Genomic DNA, 26,203 nt, shown 5'->3' with positions numbered 1-26,203 from the left:
AGCTACTTTGGCAGCCAAAAAAGAGCAATATTGTATTTAATTTCTGGCACTGCCACTTGCTGAATTGTCGACACAGCTGTAGCAGACCTCCAGGTCTGGATATATCTGGCTAAAGCAGAAGATCGCTACGTTTCCTGATTGGGCTCGGTGTAATCCATGCCACTCAAGATCTGATCTGGGGCAGCCAAGCAGAAATGTACCTCCTTTCTGCCAAAAGCATTTCGGCAGTGAATTCAGCGTTGTTCTGGAGGAAAGGGGGGGACAGAGGTGAATTCCTGGAGAAATTAGCCTTTGCAAGGCATGATGCCTTCTTCCAGTAGGGTCTACCAGAAAGCTCTGCTGTGTACAAGCCAAAGCTTGATTTTTTTTTACGCCACCATCTGCAACTTTAGAGGAACAAAACCATTCCTGCCCCCAGCAATGCATTTCTGCGTCCCCCTTGGGGCAGACACTGGTCTTCATGTGGCTGGGTAGTGTGATATACCAGGGGACTGATGCAGTTGAGATCTAATTGTGCATTTTTAAATTTTTTTTTCTTTTTTTACTGTGTACAAAGGTAGTGGTGTGAACGTGTTGGAGGCCTGGGAACCACTTGTTTCAGCAGCAGTAACCCTTATTCACCTTGGCTTGGATCATATCCCTACCACAAAATTAATAACCTAGCACGCTAAAAGAAAGAAAGAAAGAAAGTAATATGAAAAAGTACAGGGCATGTTTGCTATCAGGCTTCAACTTTTCCTTTCCTAGTGGTGCCACCGTGGTAGTCGACCTAATTTGTGTCCAAAATGAGCATTTGAGAATTCATCTTCTAGGCGGAAAGGGCCACAGCTTTCGAGACCATTTTCTGCCCCTAGAAGCCATCCAGGATAATTTATGCTGGTCCTCAGTAAATTCAACCAGACAGGAGAAATCCCCTGAACACAGGAGTCTCCAGGAAGAATGTGTCCCTTGGCTTAGCTTGGCATGGATGGTGGTGTAATATACTGATGCTGACACTGACAAAAGCTCCTTAGAAACCTGCTTTAAACTACAAAGGGAAGGGAATTGTTGCTAAAAAGTACTGGACTGTTGGCAGTGGGTCCAAGCGAGGTAAGCTCCATCATCTTGCTGCCAAAAAGGAAGAAGATGGAGCTTCATGCCATGCTGGGCTCCATTTCCTACAACATCCAGATGTCTCAAGGTTCCCAGAGCGAAGTTTCTCTCAGGGTGCTGATGGGATAAAGGAACCTGAAGATCACAGGCAACCACAGGAAGATGTTGGTGGGGTTGATTTAGGGCAGCAAAGCTATTGGAGCTGAAAAATGCTAGAAACAGAGCAGTGATCTACATGGGGCCACCTGTCTGACATCAAACAGGCTGAGAATCCAGCTTGCTATTAGGGAAGGTTATTTTTTTTTTCTTTGGACCAAACTATGTTGTATTAAAGTTTCTCTTTCCTGTGTTGAGAAGTGACACCAACACTGACCATGAATAGCTCTGCAGAACACGCTCGGCCTCATGAATCATCTGCTGTAATGCTTCAGGAATGGACAAGCAGGAGAGGTACGGCAAGAAATGGGCATTTCTCCTCTTGTTCCCATACTTCCCAGCATACTCTGCCATGTGAATCTGCCCTCCCGAAATCCATAAAACCCGCAAGCAGGCTCTCAAACATTTAATTTGAAGGATCTCTGTTTAAATCGTTTTTGACTTGTGCCAGGGCAAGCCTGTCCTCCAGTTAATTATGTTCTGAGCACACAAAGAGAGCTAGTGAAAACAGTCGCTTCATAACCATTTTCTTTTTGTAAACTCAGAGTACTTAGATCTGCATCATTTAATCATAATAGAGCCATATGCATGCAGCTTAACTTTTCTGGAAACCAAAATTAGCTAGAAGACATTTTGGCCTATTTCTGAAATGCTTGTGTATGGGGAAAAGTGCTTCGAGTGCTCCAAATGGGTACGAGCCTCCCAGAGCTTGGAGAAAAGTTCGTGTCAGGAATGCTCCCCACCTCTGCACTGGCCGCACTGCAACAAATACCACCTCGAAGAGATTTTAAAGTGAGGTTTACTGCCTGGTGGGGCTGTTAACTAGCACCAAGTAAGCTAAAAGAGGGACTGAGCTGCTGGATGTAGGGCAAAGATTAATCTCGGTTTGGGGCAGTTTTGGGGATATGTATGCCTGGTTGCTTTAGCCGTTCCAACATGACTGTAAAATAGAGCAGAGGACATTTCTTTATTAGATAATTATATATTTTGCAGGTATCTGAAAAAAATATATTTGCCTTAAGAAAATTCAAACCTATTTACGTAACGAGGCAGTGCTTTAATTTGCACGTCGGTTTAGATCTACCTCTGGGTACCTTGAGAACTGTAAGGCACGTGCTCAAGTCGTTGTCTTAAAAATGATTAGTGAAGAGCCACAGAAGTGCTTACAGGCAGAGGAGAAGGCTGTAGCACACCCACGGGGGGCTGCAGGGCTCGGTGCTGAGCTGGCAGTCGCGTTTCGCCGGCAGGACATGGCAGCAGTCACAGCAGCTTTATTCCACAGAGCAGCATCTGAGTCAATCCAGCCTCTGCTGCTGCTCCCTGATACCCAGCACTGCTTCCCTGCCAGGATCCCAGCTGATGGAGGGAGAGGGTGGTGAAACCGTAGGGCATTCCAAAAAGTTCCTAAAAAGCTTTGGATAAGCTTAAGGAAACAGCGTAATAATCTCTTGATAGATATCTTGCTACCACCCCACTTTCCTGTATTAAAGCTGTCAAAACTTGCTGAGGAAACTTTTAAGGGAATTTACCAATATGGCTTTTGTTTCCAAAATACTAGTTACTAACAGGGCAGATACTCTTGAGTGTTACATGGATGAAACTATTAATTAAAGGTCAGTTACAGAACTCTCTGTGGCTAGAGAATTGCAACACAAATTTGCAGAGGAAATAAACATTAAAGGCTGCAGCCCATCTTGCAGCCAGCTGTTGGCCACCAGCTGAACACTCCCTCGCAGGGATAATGCGGAACATACCTTGCTGAGATTAAAAGGCATATTTTTGGGATCCCCTCATTTGGGTGGGATTCTACTAATTTTTACAGTAATTCTTTGCCCAGCTCTCAGTTGGGTTAAGAGACTTAATAAATTTTCCTCTGGCCAGTGGGGCTTTTTGTCATCCTAACAGCCTCCAGCCTGCTGGGCTGAGCTGAGGGCTTCCTCTGTGGAGGTCACACAGCTCTGGCACAGGGGATCGGTGACAACCAAGGCTCCTTTCAATGAAGAAGTGAGAGGGGGACAGGAGGATGATGAGGAAGAGGAAGGCAGTGAGAGAGGAAGGGAAGTAAAGCCAGGGAAGGGAAGCTGATTGCAAATGCATTTATCCCTGCTCAGGATGTTCATTCCAGGAGCAGCCCCAGAAGGTGGTGCTGGTAACTGGTGCCACCTGGCCTAGGTCTAACTTACTGTCATGCTGACATCTATCAGGAAATTAAACCCCCTCTCTCTTGCCAGTGCTCCTGAGTATTGATTCCTAATTCCACAACCTGGCCATTATTTGAAACTAAAGCTTGCTACAAAGGGGAGTGTTAAAAGCCAGGTCAAGGACAAGCCTGCCCTCCATGCCTGCAGCAACTCACCAAGTGCTTTGTGAAAGCCAGTTTGCCATGAATGGATGGGGGGTCGGAGGGGGAATAGAGCATATTCAGCATGAATAAAACATGACAGTGATGCGCTAGCACGCTGTGATCTATTTTGACTGTGATAACAATGTAAACCTCAATGGGTGAGGACAGAGGATCACGGCGCTCTGAAACCATGAAGTCAGCGTAACGTGACCACGGTCCACTCGAAATTCTCTGTCAGTCCCGCCGGTTCCCCCGCGATGTGCTGTGACTGTGATGTGCATCCAGAGAGAGCGAAGTGACACACCAGCCTGGCGTGACAGCAGTGCCAGGAAAGATTTGGTGCTCGCCGGTCGTGGCCAGTTAGCCATGTGAATGCAGAATGTATGGGGCAGTTTGTAAAGAGCTGGTAGGAATCATTTGTGTGAATGATTTTGAGTGAAGAGCATTCGGGTTTGAATATATGATCCAGATTCCTCCTGTAGCAGCCCTCGATAAACATTCAGTTACCACAGCTGTTGGCTGGAAGATTCACCTTATTTTAAGCACTTTCAGATATTTGATGCTTTCCTTTTTTTTTTTTTTTTTTTTTTTTTTTAAACCCGGTTTCCCCCACTAATTGCACCTGTTCTTCTGTATATTTACACCATAGAAATTATTTTCTTTGAACTAGCTGATTTTTATGGATATATATAATTCAAAAAACTGAATCTACTGCCAACATAATTTGGTCATGGTTAATGATGTGTACTTGTATTCTGGTTTTAATTAATTGAATTAGCATAATGCCTTTTTTCACACTTCGCAGCTGCTTCTTCTTACTAAATACCCCCTTTTACCAGCTCTTAACATCCAATATATTTTGACTTTGACTGCAGCAAAAATAAAAAAAAAAATATCAGCATAACTGAAGTTGACTGAAAAGTATTTACTAATGTAAATCATGTTTTCTTTCATCTTTTAAAAGTAAGAGTCAGGTCGGGTTGATTCAAATTTTTTTTTTTTTTTTTTTTTTTTTTTTTTGTCTTTGCTTAACACCGTGTGTCACCGACAGATTATTAACTGAGGTAGGTATGAAGATCGATATAATATAAAGATCAACGTGTCCTTGAGTTTAGTGCACATAATTTTATAGGGAAGTGTTTTTTCCCCTCTCCATTTGGCTTGATTATTCAAGAGTTCTTTAACCACTACAACAGAATCCTTTTCAGAAGAAGAGCATTTTTCTTTCACCCTAGTTGCTATGAGAACATGAATCATCTCTTTAGCACAATAGCAACAACTGTAGTGCTTAAGTGCATCCACTGATTTTTTACTGTTTGTTCTTTGCTCTCAACAAGATAAGCTGTTGTTATTTCTTTCTTCTTGAACAAGCATAACATGATTGCTGAAGTAGTAGGAATAATTGGACCAAATAGTGAGGCGGTTAATGTAAACAGAAAGAATTCATCTCTTTCAAGTACAGTAAATTGTCCTCCAAAAATATGGAAATCTTGTCTATTTCTTGTTGTGCCCTAGAGCAAATTTTGTTGAGTTTGTTGTCACATCATTATTTTCGGACTCTGTGAAATTGCTAATGAGGAACAGGCTGCTTTCATTGGAATAGTTGTGTGTGTTTAAGGCTGTGATGAGATGTATATAGACCCGGGCAAAATCGCGGGCACACGAAAGGTTAATGTTCTCCTTGAACTAAACATCTACCACAGGTGCCACTTATCACCAAAATTGTTGCCAGGGAGCCCAGTTGTGTGGGGGTGGCTCTGGCTTCAGCTGCAGTGAATTAGCTCCTGGGAGAGAGGGTATAAACCCTCTAATCTGTTGTGTGAGGCTCTTTTTGGTAGCTGCGGTGGGAGTGAGTTCTGTGGTGCAAGAAGATGATATCAAGACCTATTTTGCTGGAGCATTAAGATCCTGAGCTGTTGCTTTAGGTGACCTGCTTTTGGAAACCGTAAGCATGTTTTTCAATTTCTTGAATAACATTCCTCTGAGAGGAAGGAGTTCTGGGTGTACTTTGTATATTCATTTTAGTCTTTTCTTTTGTTTGCTCTGTACCCTTTGTTAGAGGCAGTTTTTTCACAACAGTAACTTTACTTGAGTAAATGGCTTCTTTGGAGAAGAATCCTTGATAAACAAAGGCTGGTGGACTTATTTTGATAGTCTCTTGGTGTTTGCTAGCCATTGCCTCCCTTCCTAAAGCTTTCCTTCAGGCCTCCTAAGCTTTAAGTCTAAAGATGTTTGTGGAAATCGATGTTGTTTGTAGATGAGAGAGATGGGTGTCTGTGGAAATGAAATGTGTTCTAGATGGGATGAGACAAGAGGTTGTGAGAAGTTTGTGAAAGCACTTAAATGATTTGAGGCCAGTGGCTCTTGCTAGGACTTATGTGCCTGACTTAAGAAAGGAGCTTCTACTCCATCCTCATTTGGCACCTGTGGTTCATAAAATATATGGCCCCTTTTAAAGATGGGAATAAATGCTATGCAAATATGTCTAGACAGGTGAGAGATGGCTGATGATCAGTTGAGACAATTTTCCCAACAGCCCTCTTAGATTTTAATTATTTATAGATCTGTAAGTACATACTATGCACTTCTGTAGCCTAGGTGAATTAGAATGGAGAAAATGAAAGCTTATATTCAACCAGTGGCTTCAATAGTATCAAATTATTATGCCAATAAACCATGTAAAATCTCTTCAAGACCAAGCAGGCGTTTGATGTGCTGATTCTGATTTGGGAAAAAACAAACCCTGAATGATTGTTATCTGGTACTTGTAGCTTTGAATAGATAAAAGTGGTGGCCCAGACCTTGGTTAAAGTAAATTAATGTAACTCCATTGACTTCAGGGAAACAGTGTGGATTTACACCAAGTGATGAATCTGTTCTAACAGCTTGATAAAAATCTAGAGATTAGGCTTCTTCATCAATTTTTGTCTAAGAACTAAAGAAGAAAAATATAATGGGGCTACAAGCAGGGATATGATTCAGAATTATTCTGATCTTAAACTTCTAACCTCAGGGGAGAGAGGTCTGAGTACTTGGCATGGATCTTCCTTAAGTTTGATGAACGGCTTTACCATTGTATTTAATTGTTTCCAGCTAGTATTATACTGAACTAAACTAAGATTATATGCAATTAAGCAAAAGAAGAGTATTGTTTAGAGTGCCTCATTAATTTGTATTATGTTCTTAATGTAGGGTAATCCACCAACATTACTTAGACATAAAAATACCTAGGTAATCTGGTAGACCACACTAAGCTTCTAATTGCTCTTTTTAGATATTTTTTGAAAATAACTTGGACCTGGTTAAGCTATTTTTATGTGTCATGTTTTCCTATTGGAAAAAAAATCTTGAGGCTCCTATTACCTCAACAGCTAGAAGACAGCAGAAGCTCTAATGCATAGGCAAGCAGTGATGTTAATGGGAATAAAACCTGAAAGATATATATTAAGAAATAATCCATATGTGGAAGTAATACCTATTTCTTGGAGTTAACTAGATTTTGATGGTTTAATCATAATTTGTGGAAGTTGACCTCAAGTATAGAATCATAATGAAATTTATAGATGGTCTGGTGAAATGTGGCACTGTTACTCTTGACTGATTATGAATTACAATTTACTGCAAGGGATATTTGTGTTTTTTTCTTGGATTGAGTGAAAACTAGGTTTTGGTAACTTAGTTTATTGCTTTGAATGTGAGCCTTTTTATGTCCCAAGGAAGTGGGACTGATCCTGATGGTCCTCTTTGTACACAAATTCCATGGGGCAGGTCACATTTTATGGAGTTATACAGAAACTTATGTTGGTATCTTGTAGGCAAAGATTATGTCCCAAAACTCTGATAACCTTTCCTTATAGCAAATGAAGATCTGTGGTTGACTGTAACAAAAGATATTTTAAGAAAACTGTGAAATCCTGCAACCACTTTGAAATACATGGTGTCTACCATCATTTAAGACCTATTTTTTTAAAAAAATCTCTAAAATCAGCCATTAAGAATGTTGTTTCAGCCTAACACTTATTTAAGTGGATATTAACTGCCAGTGATGACTAACTTTTTCAAGAATTTTGTTTTAAATTATGGATGTATTATGACTTACCTAATGTGTAGTTTATATATCTGGATCATTAATAAAAAACATTGTTTAGAATCTTAAATGCAATCTAGAAATATTGTTACTTGGCCTACTTTTCAGTTAATATTATCTCCTTACATTTGAATGCTGTTACCCATTACAGTGTTCCTGAAGTCTGATGCCAAGGAATGGCTTCAATAGTAGGGCATTTTGGACTGAGAGGTGGCTTGATTTTTTTTTTTTTTCTTAGGTCCTTAGTGTCCCTTGTGCAAATTGATGGGGAAACTCCCCACTGACAGAAGAGTAAGCTCCTAAGATAGAAGGGCTGTTGGAGCCTTCAGGACATAGGTTCAAGCTCTGAAATGTGTGGCTTCAACCTGCTTTTTCCCTAGGAGATTTGCTTAGTTTTTTTAAATACTTTGCATGAAGTATTTAGGTGGAGGGTGATATTTCTTTACTTCCTGACTCTGCAGTGGGTGCAGCCCCTTGATTCACAGCACTCCAACCATGTGAGGCTGTGGAAGCATCTTCTCTGGTCCTTCAGATGCCTATGCACATTGAGTTCATTGCACGTGGCTCTCGTGATACCACTGAGCAAGGGAGATATAAAATGTCTTAAAGGCTCCATCTGTTACAAAAATAAATCTTGCTGATTCTGATTCAAGTGAAACAAAAATTAACATAAGCTCACTATCAGCAGGATCTTAATTTGATTTTTCTTATTTTTTTTTTCCTTCAAACTTTTAAAAGATGTGTTCATCTTTAAAATCTCCACATAATAATGGAGAACTGGTTTTCCCACCCCTTCTACACTACATCATTGAGACATAAAATATATTTCTGGCCATCTGAGTATAATAATGAGGCAGCTGTACAGCTCACTTTGGTTGTTTATACCTATTTGGGCTCAGACCTGTTGCAGTGTCCTCTGGATGAACCTTTCTCATCTCAGACCCTGCAATTTGATGTCTGCTCCAAGCATTGGTCAAAGACCAAGTTTCAGCAGTTCATTTACTCTGTGTGAAATTTAGAAGATTTAAATCATCACCTTTCTGGTGAAACATGCTGGTTTGAGGCCTGGAGATCCTGTGGCTTTGTTTTAAATAATATTTGGGGCAGGGCTTCAGCCTTTGGCTTTGAAACCTGTCAGTACATTGCATAGACTTGCAAAGTAGATCAGTACAACTTATGTTATCATAAACCATTGCATGTGGCATTTTTTGGAAGAATTAAGAGAATTATATATATACAATGTATGTATATATGTGCAAACACAGTGAGGCAAAGTCTCTCTAACTGTTTGATGTGGTACTGGCTTATTTTAATGGCTTTCATGTACACACCAGCCAGTTTTTTGTTTTAGTTGAGCCGTTAGTCCTTCCAATTCCAGAACTGGGAAGGGGATTTTGTCCTACTCCAGATCTCATGCTAACGTGTTTCTGATGAGTGTGCATCCTGTGCGATGCCTCCGACTGTAATTAATTAATGGGTGTTCATGTAGCAATTCTTTTTGCTGTGAAACTGATCCCTACCAAACTGTCTAGATTTTATGTGAGGCTCTTCTTCCTCTTAAACTTGAAAGTCACCTTCATCCAGTGTGGAAGCTGGTCTAGGTACTCAGCCCTTTTTTCTTTTTTTTTTTAAGGTTTCTGTTTTGAGAGGGTCAGAATTACCCCTTGCTAGGATTACTGTCAGCCAGTGTGACAACCAGGGAATTCTGCTGGAGAAATATTCTGAGGTATGTGGAATTACTATGAGAGCTTTGCCACTGACCGTGTCATTTTGTATGCAGCATGTCCAGCAAAAACAATCATATGCTGAAATAACTGTGAACTTACAGGATGTTAACTTGGGATAACTGTAGCTTTGCTGGGATACAGTCTGCCTTTTACATTTTCATCCTGCATACAAGCCCCCATATACATGCATAACACATAACTTAAACCATGTTATCACTACTACACAAGCCAGTGCTGTAAAAATGCAACCGAAGCTAAATTTAAATACATGTGTAAGTGCAAAGCACTCAGCTTCTGTAACAAAGGTAGAACTGGGCTCCTGTGATAAAGATATATGTCCTTAATTTAGCCTGAGAAATCGCCAAACTCATTGTGTTGATGGTATGACCTAAACTAATCTTCTGTCCAGATTTTCAAAGATGAAAAAAATTCAGAAAACTAATCTAGTGCAATGTTGATAGCATATGATGGTTGAGAGGTTGTAACATTATTTTAAAATATTATAATGCAGCTGATGTGGGATTTTCTGTAATGCAACATCAGTTGTCTGTTATTTGCTTCAGACTATATTTACATGGGGGAATAAGACTGAAAAAAAATTCAGCGGGTCTGTTAATACTCAAGGTACAGCTTATCATAAATGCTGGTAATGTTTTTCTATTCCTAGGATGGCTTTTTCCTGTTATTACAGAGGTTTATGAAATACATAAGATCTGTGGCAACATGAAACATAATGTAACCTGGTATTTTCCTTGTTTGATGCTGCTTTTCATTTCTCTAAATCAAACGGGAGTGCTACAAGGTGCCCAGGCCCTTAGATATTGTTATACACAGTCTACATAAACAGAATAAACTTCAGAGCACACTGTATGACCACCTCACATCTACATCAAGCAAATTAAACACATGTGAAAACAAACACTTCAGGGCAAAGAGTGCTGAAGAGAAGCCTGGTCTGTTGGTTAAGAAGCTGATCTCGGTTTAAATTGGTTGAAATCTGTTTGCTGGTTCTAAAAACGTTCCTTTTTGTTGGGGGGTTTTTAGGTCTGAATGCTTAGGTCTTCTGTGCTCAAGAGGTGCTTCTGACTGGTCTTCCCATGGCTGAGGAAGGGATTTGTTACTGAGGAATAGGCTGAGAAGCTACTGGCTAGAGGGGCTGAAACCATCCTGCTTTGAAGCAGGAAGAACCTTGAGGTGTTGACACTATGGACAAGAGTTTTTGTTTCCTTGAACATAACTTTTCTTGCTTTGTGAACCTGGGTTACAATTCCTGCTTTCAAAAGATTTTAAAGGCTGTTTTTTATTTTTGAGTAAAGGACGTGTTTTGGTATTTACCTAGTAACTCTGGCCAAATACTCGCATCTCCCCATGAATGTGCTATATAGAGAAGTTGCAAAGAAAGTTGTTTCAGCCCTGGAGATCTTATGATACAGATATAAAATATAACGAGCTAGAGAAGTGTGGTGGTGGGAGAATGAACGAAAGGAATGGCAGTAGGACTGATAGAGTATCAGAGTGGAAACACAAGTTTCATTCTCAGTCCCTGCCTATAGGATATCTTGGACAAGTTTCCAGTACTGAAGTCTCTTGACTATCATCCAAAACTTGGCCACAATTGATTGCTGTAGTTTCCAGGCTCATCCTGCATACATCATAAGAAACCAAACTACTGAGTTATTTTTTAAAATAATAGTATAGCATTTGCAAGATTCCCAATTTTCCCAAATAGCATCTTGGGTGAACCACAGATGCATCTTACAAGACCACAGACTGCTCCAGCAAAGCTGGAGATCCTCCACTGACTCCAATGGAAAACTCAAAGGATCCAAAACTTAGACTCTTTCTCCCCTTTTTTTTTTGAACTTTGGACTGTTCTATTAGAATGGTAAAGAATTAGAAAAATATTTATAGACAGTGTGTAGATTAAGAACACATTAGGGAGGTAAAAGACCGAAAAACAAGCAATAGCCTGTTTTGCAGGCAGGGTATTTTGTACAGCTTAAGTATCTGCCATTAAAAAGTTGTAATTCAGCAATGGTTACCAGAGTATCAACAACTGAAATACCACAGCTGGTATAGGAAATATAATAACTAGTTGTCACAGGAGATTCAGGCTAGGAAATAAGTGTGCTATCTCCAAGGATAGTCTTTTCAATGCCTATTTTCATAGGCAAGGTTCATCTTTTTACTGTTACTGTCTCCAGATGTTGCTTCCAGCAGGGCATAGCAAAGCAGAATCTAATGGGGAAAGTAGGCAAATGAATTATGAAATAAAGCACTTTTGTTCAGACATTCTAGAACAAGACAGGCACATGATGAAGTCTCTGTTTTTGCAGTCTTTAACTCAAGCTTGTATACCTTTAAAAAAAGTTGTTACTATGTTTTTAGGCTTTAGTCATCCTAATTCAATAGTCATAATGATCCTTCTGACGTTGGATGGTAACCCACTCCTTGCTGGGGTGGTTTTTATTAGAGACTGGGTATCATACAAGAGTTCCTTAATGAATCGGGAAGTAGAAGCTTGATCTAGTCATGGTTTTTAATGACTTTACATGCTCAGTAAATTAGATCTCACTTCACCGGGACAGTGAAGTTATCTGAAAATGTTCCCCATCTTTGTGCCAAATTAACACGCTCCTTGTAATAAACACCTGTCATTTCACAGATTAAATTAGTAGGACACTTAAATGAACTTTCTTCTAGAATAATATTTAACTTGTCACCCAACTTTTACTGCCAGTAACAAAAAAAGCAACCCATGGCCAACAAAAAAGCCTAAAGAACACAGCCAGCCACCCCCATATCACTCATTTGAGACTATCAAAATTTCATACTTTGAAAACCAATGGAATAAGGATGTGCTACACACACAGCTGTGGCAGTGGAGTAGGAAGGCAGCATTTAAGGAAGCCTGCCCAAAGGGAGAAGAGAAGTTGTATTCTGTGCTGAAATGCAAGGATTCTGTTTAACTTCGGTCTTTGGAGTTTTGCTTCCTTCTGAGAAGGCAGAAGTTCAATTCCTTGGTCCCCCAACTTTGTTCCAAGATACTGTCCATCTGAAAGGCTTTAACAGGGAATAACAAATGGACTGCTGCAGCTGGGATTTAACCACCTACATTACACCTTACCAAAATCTAATGCAAACCAATTGTGGTCTAGTGTCTAATTTCCACAACTGTAAAGATAAAGATTCGAAGGAGTGTTTCCTGGATTGCACCAATGAGAGGTCAAAATCCTATTCTCAGGATTACTACAATAATTAGATCCAGATCCTTTTCCCTGTGGCTGAAAGGAGACTTCAGGCTATCTAACTTCATGTTCTGTTGTAAAGCTAATAAAATGTTTTACTCTAAAAGTGTGTTAGATGTTAAAATTCCCAACAGTGCTCACAAAATATGGCTCCTATGCTGAGCTTAATTGAATCTGGTTATTTATTATGCGACATAAAACATTTATTATATGGGATGTGTTCAAGAACGTCTCCATTTACCATATGTTTTCAAAAGTGCTTTATACAGTGCAAATTGAAAAGATAAATCTGAAGAGTGAAACCACCAAGGGTCAGGTAGTCCAACCTGAGTTTTCAGAGCCAACCATGGACTAATCCCACTTTAGATGCCTTGGGTCCTACTGCTTATGTTGGGCTGTCTTTTTGTGTTTTTTTTTTTTCTTCTCCAAAACTGTTTGTGTGTCCTTTCTGCAGTTCTTGTTTATGTGTTTTTTAGAGTTTGTCAACTATAACCACCCAGATCTTGTTCACAGTTGCACATGATTTTCCTTTTCTTCCCTCTTGTTTTTCCTTAGTTGTCTGTTATGAAATGTTATAGTCAGTGCTGGCCTGGCATAATCCAGCTGTGTGAAAGGCACTCTCCAATCACTGTCCATTCATTTTGTTGACAGCATGTGAACGGCAGGAAAACTCGTGTGTGGCATAGCATTGGCTGAAACCAGTGTCTAGGAAGTGCAGGAAAATGGTTTTACTGTTGTTTTCAATTCTGCAAAGCTATTTACTGTTCTGTACAATTTTGCAATTCCTGGCAAGTCACCATAAATGTATGGTCTCACTCTGTTATGAATCCAAGACCATAAGTATTAACATTTCTTTTTTCTGCTTTTCCTTTATCTTTCTTAACACTAGTTGGGATGAATTTTTGAGTGAAGGGGAAGGAGGTGGTAACTGTATTTTGCTCTTTTGCAATAAGCTGTGCATATAAAATCATACCAATTAGATCCTAGGGCTTCTTTTAAATCTTTGTGGCCTTTTATGTCATCTTGTGATGGGTAACAGAATTCAAACTTCTCTGAGGCTTTCTCTTTTAAGGACATTGTAAACCTTTCCCAATGTATTTGCGCTTAGATGTAAAACAGTGACTCTTCCATATTTATTTAGCAAATCCTTACACATATAATTTGTCTTGTTAATTATATCTGATCTTACTTAAATGCACACATAACCTGCTTATTTCGACTGTGCTTGAAAAGAGGCTGTCTGGATAGGGGGAAAATCATATGCAAGGTTTGTTGTCTTTCTCAGGTTAAAGCCAGTGAGTTCCCAGTCAAGTAAATAAGAATGGGAAGATGCACATCACTGAGCAAAATGTGACACAACAGATGATATTGTCCTTCCCAGATGCTGGCACATCTTCTGTTTAGATTAGCATAGTTTAATTTGAGGACTAAACCTTGCTGAGTTTTCCATTAAGTTTTTATTTATGCCTGTACTAAAGCAGAGTCACTTGGGTCAAAACATGTTTGTTATGTTGCTATATAATTAAAAAAATCTTTGAATATTTGAGATGAATCCAGATGAAAATAAATTCAAGTGATCTCTCTAACTGAAAATGACCTATCTCTCTGACCTGAAGAATCTTTTAGCTGTAATAACTACTTCTGGTAAGTTTGATTGATAATGGCTGTTGAATCACGGTGAACTTGTGCTTCTTAAACCAAAGACCAAAATGTTGGTGCCTGAAGCTTGATTCTCATGTTTCCTACTGTAACATTTAATGAAATGACTGCTCAGTACAACTTCAGTTGAGCTGCTGACCTTGTGCAGTTGTGTCAGATGAACTTCAGATGGTGAAATCCATGTTTAATTTGTTTTGTTTATTTCCCAGCCACATGGCAACATTTCATTGACATGGTGATAGTTGTTGACTCCCAGCTACCGTGGTTTTGAGCAGTGGGGTTCTGGCCTCTGCATGCTGCGATGAGCCTCTTCCAGTTGTTGCTTGGAAAATAATTGTGCATCAAGGCAAAAAGGTCAGTTCTAGCTCTACGACCCAAGAGGGAAAGGCATATGGCTTTGTGCCACACTGTGCTACTAAGCAGACATTTAGTCAACTCTGCCATGGGGTTCCTAATATCAGGAGAGTAACTTGCTGTAGAGAATATTCACACGTTCAATTTATAGAAAATTTATAGGAAACTTAAAAACTGTGTTCAGTAATATACTTGTTCCCATAAAACTTAGATTGCATCAAGCCAAAACTGAAATATACTGCTGTTTAAACAGAAACAGGAATAAGTATCCCACACTAGGTTAATTTAATATTACATTCAGATGTTCTGGAATTGAGCGATGGAACAGATGGGACAATGATGACCAATTCCTAATAAAATAAAAAGACAGATGATACTTTTAAGCTTTTTTATTCTTAAGAGCTATCAGGAATGACTATGGATAGTTGGAAAAGCCCATCTTTACTCTAATTCTTCTAAGAGTCAGGATTATACTTGTTCATATGTCAACCTCCTCTCATAATAATGTCTGTGCTTATGGTACTCAAGTATCCATGTTTATTTAACTCACTGCTAATAAAAGTAATACTCTTTGCTTTCTGATAGAGTTAGGGGAGTAGCATAGTTCTGGTCTACAGTAAAACTGTGTACTGTACTTTTCCAGTACATAAAGGACAACTCTGTTTGGCAACAGGGCAAGGCATAAATATATATGAAGGTGCGTCAGCTACAAAGAGCTTGGTAAATACTCCACTACTTATTAATCAAAAATAAGTTGTCATTTAAAATGGCTGTAATTCTTTTTCTTGAAGATGGAATTAGCAGTACCCCAGATGTCCCTCACCTTTTCTCTTCTCGGTTTTCTCTCTGTATAGCATCTAGATGACCAAAAATGTTATTTATGCTTCTCAAATTTCCCAGACTAAATATCTTGAGGCAGCCATGTCTGCAGTCCTATCTAACCATGAAATTGAGGGTGAGAATAACAGGACCAAATTAACAAAGAGCCATCATTAGGAAAGCCACTGGTGATCATCCATGATGGAAATGGGCACAGTTTTTAGGCATGTGCTGGTGTTTCAGGATCACCAGACCCATGACTAGTTCTCTTTCTGAAAGCTGGCTTTAAATTTAAAAGCATGGAGGAACTTTGTAATACAAACCAGAATAAGATAGTGGCAAAGCCAATTTAGTGAATCTTGGAGCAAAGCAATGATTAACAAAAGACAAATCAGCACCCAGGAAAGTTGGATTTCAAGGGAAAAAAACCAACCTCTGTCTGAAAGTAGGCGAAACACAGCAGAAGCTTTTCCATATAAAGTGACAATGGAGAATAAAGATCAGAAAGTAAAGATAAATCTGTTTTACTGTTCCTCTGGGGAAAGGATGAAAAGCAAGCAAAATGCTGTTGACATGAATAATGCCTTAAACGCTGAAGTAGCTGATAAATGTTCAAGTTCTGTGAACTCAAACAGAATACAACTGTAAAGTATGTTTCTTTTCCAACCTATGCCCAATATGTCAAAGAAAAGATGGTCATAGTGCAGAGCATTGGTGTGAGTGTTTGGGAACCTTAAAGATGGTCTCCTTAGAGACCAAATTATTTACGAAATGAGGTCCTTATTGATTCCTTGGTAAAGAGCTGCAGGTAGGAAGTGGCTGTGGCAGAAACCTTCAGTGCATTTCCACCAGGGAAGGCTGGTGATCAGATTGCTGGTTTTACTGTGCTCCCAGTTCACTGAGGGACTAGTCTCCAGTGGACTGTAGGGCCAGAAGCAACCTTATCGGAACGATGTTGAAAAACCGCATAAACATAAGTGAGTTATGCCATTCTGTGTCTGCTGACTGGTTGGTTAGGGACTGTCAGCAAAGAAATCTGTGAATCAAGAAGTAGCATTACTTGGGTTGTGTCTAGTTGACAGACTGAAGTACCACTGATCACTGTGCACTCAGAAAAATCTTTGTGGTGTTAATATATTGACATTAAAGTAAAGGTTAAAATATCAATGTGTATTTCTGAAAGATTGCTGTTTCAGGAGGGTTAGTTTTAGGCATCTAATGTACATGTGTATGTTATGGTTGACTTTGTCTATGCCAGAGGTGCTTCTATGTTGTCTAGGTAGAGCCTCTAACCAGGCACTCTAATTAAACACTTAAAATTGGGCAGTGCAAATATGCACTTGGGACATGGTTTTGTCTTTGACTGTCTGTGCAGTAGAATAAAGTGACCATCTATGATGATTTGGAGTTGTTTTTTAAATGGAAATATACACTTATGCTGACTATAGACCAGCTGAAGCTAAATAGTTCCAAGATGCTCTCAGACACTGGGTGGCCTGTGAAGGTTTCCAGCCATACCCTAACACTTGCCTGCAATGCATGGTTACCTTGAACTACAACATCAGTTTTGTTATTTGTCCACCTCCCTTCCATATATGGTGTCTGTGTGAAAATTGTTTAAAGAAAGGATGAAGTAACATCTGTGAACCAACAGGGAAAAGCAGAGGAAGAACTGCAAGAGGTGGTGGAAAGTAAATCCTTGTGCTGGAAGGGTTGTTGCTTTGGGGGCATCTCCATTAACAGCTCTCTTAAAAGACAGTCTGTTAGCTATGGAGACACAATATTGCCCTGTGATATTACCCTACAGAGTCAACAAAACCGTATTTTAGTCCTTATTTTGAAGGATATATGTGCATTCTGCTTGAAAGAATTCCTAATTTGAAAGAAACAGAGGTCGTGTAGTTCTCCCTAGTCCAAACTCTCTTTAAGGAAATAGCTTCCCTGTTGTTTTTTGCTTCTATTGTTGTGTCATAACTAAATGAAAGAAGTTAAGTCATTAGTACACCCCGCCGGTCTTCATTATTCTTTGAACAAAGCTATGGGGAAAGTGATCAATAAACATTTTTGTTTCTTTTAGTCTCTTGGTTGTAGTGTGATTGCAGTGGAACTGAGAGCAGAGATCCATCTTTGATGCTGCTTTTTTCCCGGTAGAGCTTATGAGCCAATACGCACTGTTTACTCAAGGGGCCATATGCAGCTAATCTTTATGGAAATAAAGGACAAAAATATTCATATCTAGCACCATTTAGCTAACTTGGGTTTTTTTCCCCATCTAAGTAGGGCAGGTAAACATATCTCTGACAGAGTAAATCACTTGTTTGAAGGATTTTATTATTTTTTCCTATTCTTTTCTCCATGTCTTGAACTAAGAAAAATAAATCCATAAAAAGAATACATTAACCTAATATAGGTGCATTGAATATCTGCTGCTACTTTCTGTGTGGTATAATTCTCATCTGATTTACTTCAAAACATTGTGATCCCAGCTGTAGACTAGCAACAAATGCAAACTAAAAATATTTGGAATTACTGAGTTAAAAAGCTGTCTCTCTTTAATAGCATAAAATTGGCTGGGACCAGATGGTAGAGCACAATCTCCATCCATGCTCTTCAGCAAGAGAGCAATTGATGGTTTTTAAATTCACATTTTTAAAAAAGTGAGATCCTTAAAAGCCAGGTAAAGGCTGGAGCTGTAGGTAACAGTTTCAGGAGCTTGGGCAAGCACGGACCAGAAAACCTCAGCAATACATAATGTGTGGAATCTTATATTGTTCCTCTCGCCATCACCATTATCCTGAAAGAAAAAAAGTGAATATATTTTTGTAGTAGTTGGGGACATCTTGCATGTCAGCTGAAAAACAAGTGCTATTTCTGGAAGGCATGACCAAATATTTACTGAGTCCAAAGGAGGTTATGCTTTTTCAGTTTTGGTGTCAATAAATAGTGGGGATGTTCTGAAGGAGCTACCTGTTTAAAAAAGAGAACATTGAAAGGATTGATCAGAAAGATGATTTACTTGAATTTAAAAGGAAAGATAGGTAAAGGGAAGTCTCTCTAAAGTACTAGATTTTCAAAGGACAAGCACTGATAAATTAATGAAACCATTGACTTCTGCTGAATGAAGAGCTTTTGGAGCTGAAAGTGGAGGAGGCAGGGAATTTGTCACAAAATCTGCCTGGAACTTGTGTCCCAAAACCATATGAGGATGAGCTGCAGCTCTCCCTGGAGCTATGACCCTTGCTTATTGGCTTCCCTGCTTATTTACTTTCCCTGCTCCCTTCACTTCAAGGTAATGTGCTTTTTCTAGGTAAGGCAAAAACATTTTAAAAAGCCTTATTAGAGCAAGCCAGATGCCTGCAAGGAAAATCCAGAATGAAATAGAAAAAACAAAGCTCCAAAACAAATGGCTGAGGAGAAAAGACAACTGTGCCTTAGAGGTAAAACTATACATTAGCCAGGAACAGGTGAACTTCACCCTCCCCACAGAGGACCTTTAGACAAGCCCTTCTTTGCCCAACTGACTGCTGTTCCACCATCATTTTTTGGCAACATCTGTCCAGTGGAATGGCTTTCCTTCCCTTCTGCTGCTCTCCTTTTGTGCCTGCCTGTGTGCTCCTGTCACCTCTCCCAGGCCAGGGCTGGCATTCATTGATCTCGTTAGGTCAGCAGTAAAAGATTGGCCTGCAGCTGAGTTCCTTCTCTTCTGCTTGCTCTGCAGACACCAAGTGCTAGTGCCCATGGGGGTGACGAGAGGAAACCTGGGCCCAGGGTGAAGGGGTGTCTCTTCCAAAGGGGGCTTTTGCTGGTGGAAAGTGTTTGTAGACCTGTCCCTTGGGCCGAGCCGAGTAGTCCAACCACTCTGTAGGTACATGCTGCAAAAGGGTGGTGGGAAAATAACCTCTCTGCCAAGCTAACTGGGGAGGTAGCAAGTGTGAAGAAATGTGCAGCTCCATTTGTTTAAGCCTGGCACAATTACTCCCCATCTCATCCAGAGTCTGCAGAGAGTGAAGTGATTCACTTGCAAATGACTGTACCAACAGAAAATAATGAAAGGAACAAAATTGGGTTTAGCTGAGTAATGGAGAGAGTGGAGACAGTCCTGCCTGTAACACCATGGAAGACAGTCTTGCTTTTTTTTTTGCCTTTATCAGATGGATGACTATGAAATGCATACTAATCTATCAGAAGGGTAGGAAATAGGTGAATGGTTTTAAGGCCTCATTTGGTTAATGAATTAAAACGTAGAAGGAAAAGAATCAGTGTGGGTATACCCACTGGGTCATTTATCATTGCAAGCGCTCCTAACAACCATGCCAAATTCAAGCTTCAGGTTATTCACTAATAGCCATAGGCAAATGAAATTAGCATACTGGTGAATAAATTAATCCTAATCCAGGAGGGAACTTCTGTATCCATATGTAGTTCCAAAGTACAGTGCAAAAGTGGTTTTTTGGGGTTTTCCCCCACAGGATGTGGACCCAGAGAGAAACCGGGCATTTAGAATAAGTTGAATGTCTTCAGGTGACACTTGTAGGCTGGGGAGTGGGAACCTGGCAGGAGAATTTTGGGTTGGAAATGATAAGAAAGGTGCTCCACAGGATTCCTTCTAAAGTACCCAGCAACTGTTTGGATCTAACACATAGTATATAATTGTACCAAAACCCCCCCAAAACTCAAACACCCAATAGCAAAAAATCATTTCACCCTAGAGTGAAGAAACCAGGGAAATGAGGAGAGAATTCCATAAGCTGCCTGTTTCCTTTATGTCTCTCTTGCTGGTAGCATTTACGACCTGGTTTTCAGCTGCAGATAAAAACTGTATTCCAATGTTTGGGAGTGTGTGGGTGAGGAAGGACTTACTAATGCTGGGGGTTTTTTTAGTTTGTATTTCTGAGAAGCGGTACTTAAAAAGAGTATGTTGTGTAGTATTGCTATAGTTTTCCATTACAATGTTCAAACTGTAGTGAGGGTAAAAAAGATGATGACGTGCTCTCTGAAAGGTCTGATGTAATGCTGTGCCTAATGGGTAAAAGATGAGGAAGAGGGGAAGGAGAGAGATAAAGTGATGAGATGATGCAGTTGGCTCTTGGTAGTACCTCTTGAAGACAGTACTATTCAGAAATTATTGTTCTGTTAGAAATATTTGTTGACGTAAGTAATTTTCAAAAAGAGAAAAAAAAAAAAAAAACAAACACAAGAGATGACCATACCCTTTTTGTTGGGGAACTTGTTAGATATTTGCCACCAAGTGAGGTAAAACAAGGTAGCGTGTTTGACAGCTGTAATTCTTCAAATAGTCACAGTGATGTTACTCTGCCCACGTGTGGTGTTCCCTTGACTTCAAAGGCACTTCCTATTACTCGTTGGCACCAGTCCCTGCTGGCACATTTGCTGCAGGGTGAAAGACTAAAATAAAGGATTAGATGTAAGGGACAGGTATCCTGCTTTGACTAGATACTGGTCTGAGAGAATGGATAAAGCCTCCCTGATGGGCTTCCTCTTTCCTCCTCAATTGCCAGAACTCTGCATTTAGTTGTTAATGGTTTGGGTTTTTTAGTACTTAGAAGACAGAGAAGAAGAGTGTCGGTCAAAGATTGCTAGACCAAATGACTGTGGTAGGATCTGATGCATAACAGAATTTTTAGTGTTTAGTGTCTCTGGCTTCTGTTTGAGCTACCAGATATCCAGAAAGATACTGCTATGATCACTTAATGTACCATGAAAAATTGCTTTGCGATTACGTTACGAGCTGGGTAGAAAAAGGGACTGGTAGAGCATTTGTGGGAGGGATTGTCCACATGTACGGAGCCCTGAGAAGACTTGTTCTAGCACGTTTATGAGGACTGAGACTATAGGACACTGGAATTTTCTTTATCTTTTCCCCGCAGTGTGTTTTTACTGGTCTTTACCCCCCCACCTCCCCACCCCGCTGTTGAAATCACTTCTAATTGGGGGTATCTTGAATTTTCATTTTGCTGGGCATGCGGTGACAGCTCTGCTGCAAAAACAAACATTCCCTGTGCAGCGTAGTCCATCACTGTAAGCCACTCAGCACTGTTGTTGCAGTGATATAAATGGATCTCCATGCAATGAGATAGTGATTAATAGCAGGTAGAGCACAGTGTGCAAAGACGTGGTACTGTATTCTTCACCCCCCCCAGCAGTTGTCATTTAATGCACTCTATCAGGAGCAGTTTTATATAATAGACATGGGAAGATCCATAAAAGTAACATCTGAGACTGCAGTAGGGCAAGTATTGATTTATTTGTTACAATAAAATTTTTGTCATTACTATGCAATTGCTCTATCTCTGGAAGAATTGATATATGCTGTTGGAAGCTACAACCCACTGTGCAAAACTTTTTTCTTTTTTTTTTTTGTCTTCCATAATTTCCTGTAACTCTTCTAAAGAATCATTATTCCTTATTACATAGGCCTGGCATGCCACCTATTTAGATAAATGCCTGAACAAGTGTGCAGTAAATATTCACAGCAGCTCATGTTTCAACTATATATGCCACTAATTAGATAATTTAGTGGCTCAAATAAATAAACACAAAAATAGAAGCAGACCTGAGAAAACAGCAGAGTAAAATGTACTGTTGCTGTCACTCTGTGGACCGAGATACCAACTTTTAGTCTGGATCGTGTGGCTCTAATGTACTATAGAATTAAAAAATAAAGAAGGAATAACAATGAGAGCAGAAAGAAAAACCCCAACTTACCCTCAATTACCCAGGTAGAATAGCAAATGATCAGGGAATAGTCAAAATCTTGATTCTCCTGCATTGCATTTATTTATCTGTGTGTGTTTGGCACCTTTCTTGCCATGAGCTCAGGGAACACGCCAAGCTGAGCGTACCCAGGATTTCAGTATCCACAGTCCTTTGTCTGCAGATCTCAAAGCGCTTTCAAAGGGGAGAACCATCATTGTGTCTCGTTTGACAGAGGGAAAATAGCATGTGGCTCACCCAAGGTCGTGGCAGAAAGATCCCGTGCAAACGAGCTGCTGGGTTTTTCTGCCCCGGGTTTGGTGGGAATTGATGCAAGAAACACAGCAAATGCATTTCCCCTATCAGAGACCTTTTTTTTTTTTGTAGAATTTTGACCTGTTGACAGGTTTACAGTTTTCCTTTTGATTTCCTTACAGCTTGGTCTATCAGCCCTGTGGAATCTTTAAATTAGATTATCCTTAGATTAAACCCATAGATCCTGAAACTGTTAAGCGATTGAATTAAGCAGGATGGAGGCAAGAGATGGAAGTTTTATTTGGAATATCAGCACGAATCATTGTGATGAACAGTGATAAGTACCTGTGTGAAGGCACCTTAGATCCTCAGGTTGGCACAATTCAGTCTTGTTCATTATTTGAACACTGTGTCTGATACGGCAGATGTATTATTTGCCATATTCTGGCTGCCATTTTCATTCCTGCTCCTAGTAAGGCCCATCTTTGCTCTTGAAAATTTTCAGAAGTGAGTGTCGGGCGGTAAGGAATCATGGGTTTTCCAAACTGTTTTATTTTTAATCTCCCTTATCTCAGTAATTGGCAGTGAGCATCCTAATTCACTGTTTCCTTCTTGATTGTAGCTTTGATAATAACAGCTGGAGATTACATAGGTCCTAGCATGCTCTCTGGCTAGACGGTGGATTTCCTTGTTTTCTTTCCTCAAAACTTTCCCAGTGCTTTAAGAAGAGTGTATGACACTTTTCCCAAAGACCTGGCTTCAGAAATCAGGTATTTGGCTGGCAATGTTCAGGGACACAGAATTCCATCACCCGTTTAACAGTGATGTTAAACCAAGTTCAGGCGAACAAGCAGTTAGCTCCTTTATCAATTAGGGCAAAAAAAATCATGTTCCAAATCTGCTCTAATGTATTTCCCAAGACTCCAAGCTTCATTTCAGGAGCCCCCTTTACTCAGTGTGGAGGGTTCAGATACTGAGGTCTCGCAGTCTGATACTCACTGGAAGTTTTGATGGTAAGAGCAATATTCCCATTGCCCAGTTTAAGCACTGGGACTGACTTTGTGGTCAGCAGAGATTGCCTGGGGGGTGGCTGGGAGCATGGAAGAAGCCCAGGTGAAGAGTGACTATAATCTAGCACCTATGGCTTTGGCTGGTAAGAGATGAAGACATGGTTGTGGTGTGGTGTGAGCAGATCTTGCCATGGGCTGTTCTGTTTGGAGTCAGAGAAGCTGCTCTTGGAAGGTCCTTGCATTGAGCTAGTAAAAAATGGGGTGCTTTAAGGACAGTGTTCCAGGCTTGACTCTGCCTTTTATCATCTTAAGGGTTTTAAGGTGGTTTCAACATTGATTTTTCATGTCTGAGTTTTTCCATGCTGGATTTTCATTATTGCTCGGATAACACAAACTACAAATATTTGTGGTTACCAATCAGCTGATGGAAATATGAGGATTGCGTGACTTGGGAGCTGGTTCCATCTGAGGATATTCAGTATCAGCTAAGGTTAGTGTCCAACAACAGCCAAATGAACACTCGAGAGAGGTCAATAAACTGCAAAGAAGATCTCTTCTAGATTATTCTCTTTCTGGCATCGAGCTGTCTGAAATGAACTTTTCCTCACATTTTACACAAAGAGGTTTGCTAGCACATTGTTGTCATTTGTAAACTGATAAAATGGAATAATTTACCAGTCTATAATGTTCATGCCTGTGCTGCTTGATATAAACCCACAAAAATATGTGATAAGTAGAAGATACCATTTTGGCTTTAATTCTCAGCACCCAAGGAATACACAGCTTTTCAGTAGTGAGATAATTTCCAGCTATTCAGAGCTAAGCAGAAATACCATACCACATCGCTAAACATCCGTGGTTTATATAAAAATATAGATTTCCTTTAAGTGCTCTACTTAAGTCTTTGGTAAGTCATATTTACGTTATTATTGTTTATGTTCCGAGAAGTCAGTAGAAGGACAGCATTGTTGCAGTTTATGTGGTTCCATGATTCACACTTGACGAGGTCGCTACCAAATGAGGGAGAAGGAACCACTGACAAGTTTATAGCTGTGCTGTACCCCAGGACACATGGCAGGAACACAATACTGCAGGCAGGTCGCTGTGGGTTTGGAATCAGTATTTTATTTTCCCAAACATGTTTTTGTTTTGATCTGCTAAAATCAGCCCACCCAGAAAGGCATTGTTGTTACCTGAAGTTTGACTTTATGGCTTGACTCTATTAATCTTGGTTAAATACCACCACCTCAGCTAGTAACACTTGGGATTTGTGAGGTTCCCTGCAATGTCTACTGCATTGTCTCATTCTGGCTGCTTTGTCCAAATTTCAAGGAATTACTTGGGAATCTCAGGGGGGCAGTGAACAGACAGATGACACTGGCACAGCAACAATCCGCACGTGCAACAACTTTTTGGGGTTCAAAGTTGTTTCTGCTAGTTGGAACTACTTTTATTTATGCTTCCTCTCTGACAAAGGTAGCTTTGATTAGGGAAAAGGACTTTTACCCTGTTTAGCACCCAGATATCCAAACTAGTACCTTATTTTGGGGTTTGTGTTGACCTGTATGTCAATGTTAAGGTAACAGCCGTGTGTTTTTGTTTCTTCATCTGCCCAAGGTCAATAGGAACCAACTGTGCTGGTTATTGAAGGATGCAGCAGCAGATGATTATTTCATTGAGATGGCTGTGCTGAATCTCTTGTGCTCATTCTCATTTATCTTTGGGTTGTTGAGCATGATCTACTGATGTTCCTCACCCTTTTTTGACATCTCGATTGGGCAGTGGTGGATTTCAGAGGAAACTCGTAGCATGTCTGGTTGTATTACCTACAAAATATTTGTTCCTTTGTATACTTAAAGACCTCACTCATTAGGTTTTTAAGCCTTTGCAGGGGTCTCTGGAGCTCAAGTCTTACGCCGGAAACTCCATTCAGAGTTTGCTGTAAATTCCTATTCAGATAAAAGTGCTCTTTTGAGCGTTTCCGGGGAGGATGTGGATAGTTTCTTAAAACTTCATTCTAAAAATGTGTGTAGGTGTATTTGTGACATTTCACAAGGCTGATAAAGCCAGGATGCCAGGAAATTAATTTTAATCAGATGAAACCCAAAGCACTCTGAATTTCATTTCTACCAGCTTTACTGAGTTTTGGATCAAACTACATTAGAAATCCTAAGCTTCAGAGTAGTGCATATAAAATTGCTGATAGATGGAGCTGGGACTTGTTTCTGAACCAGTAAACTATCAGGAAAGTCCACTGCAGGAAGAATATCCCTTGACCCCTGTTTCCATGAACGCAAAAGGGAAAGACAAGAAATTGGTATCAGGGTAACTTAAAAATAGGACTAGATCATGTGGTGGTCCGTCCCTCAGTCTGTCCAGCTTAAAGCTTTTGGGTAACACACCAATGGGGAAGGCAGAGTGGTTATTAAATGCTCACCAGAGGTTAGACTTACCCTGAGCTGTGGGAAGGGGAAGAGCATTTTCTTGTCTGGCTCTTGTTGTGACATTTGCAAGAGGCAGGGTCGTTCAGCCCTCCTTCGTTAGGCTGAGGACTGAGGGGATGGGAAAGCAAGCCAGTTATTGAAAACATCTTCCTTTTGGCTCTTTGCAACGAGATTCTTCAGTGTGTTTATTATCATTTGGATGCTTAGGGATCACCGAGTGGGGAGTTTTATCTTAGATTGAGTTTGCAGGGCTTGGACTTTGCTCTTCGAAGCTGGTGTCAGGAGCACTGTGCA

Source organism: Calidris pugnax, unplaced genomic scaffold (assembly GCF_001431845.1).
Source record: "Calidris pugnax isolate Ruff unplaced genomic scaffold, ASM143184v1 scaffold28, whole genome shotgun sequence".
NCBI lineage: Eukaryota > Metazoa > Chordata > Aves > Charadriiformes > Scolopacidae > Calidris > Calidris pugnax.
The sequence above is the reverse complement of the archived record's forward strand: the minus strand, read 5'-3'. Positions refer to the sequence as shown.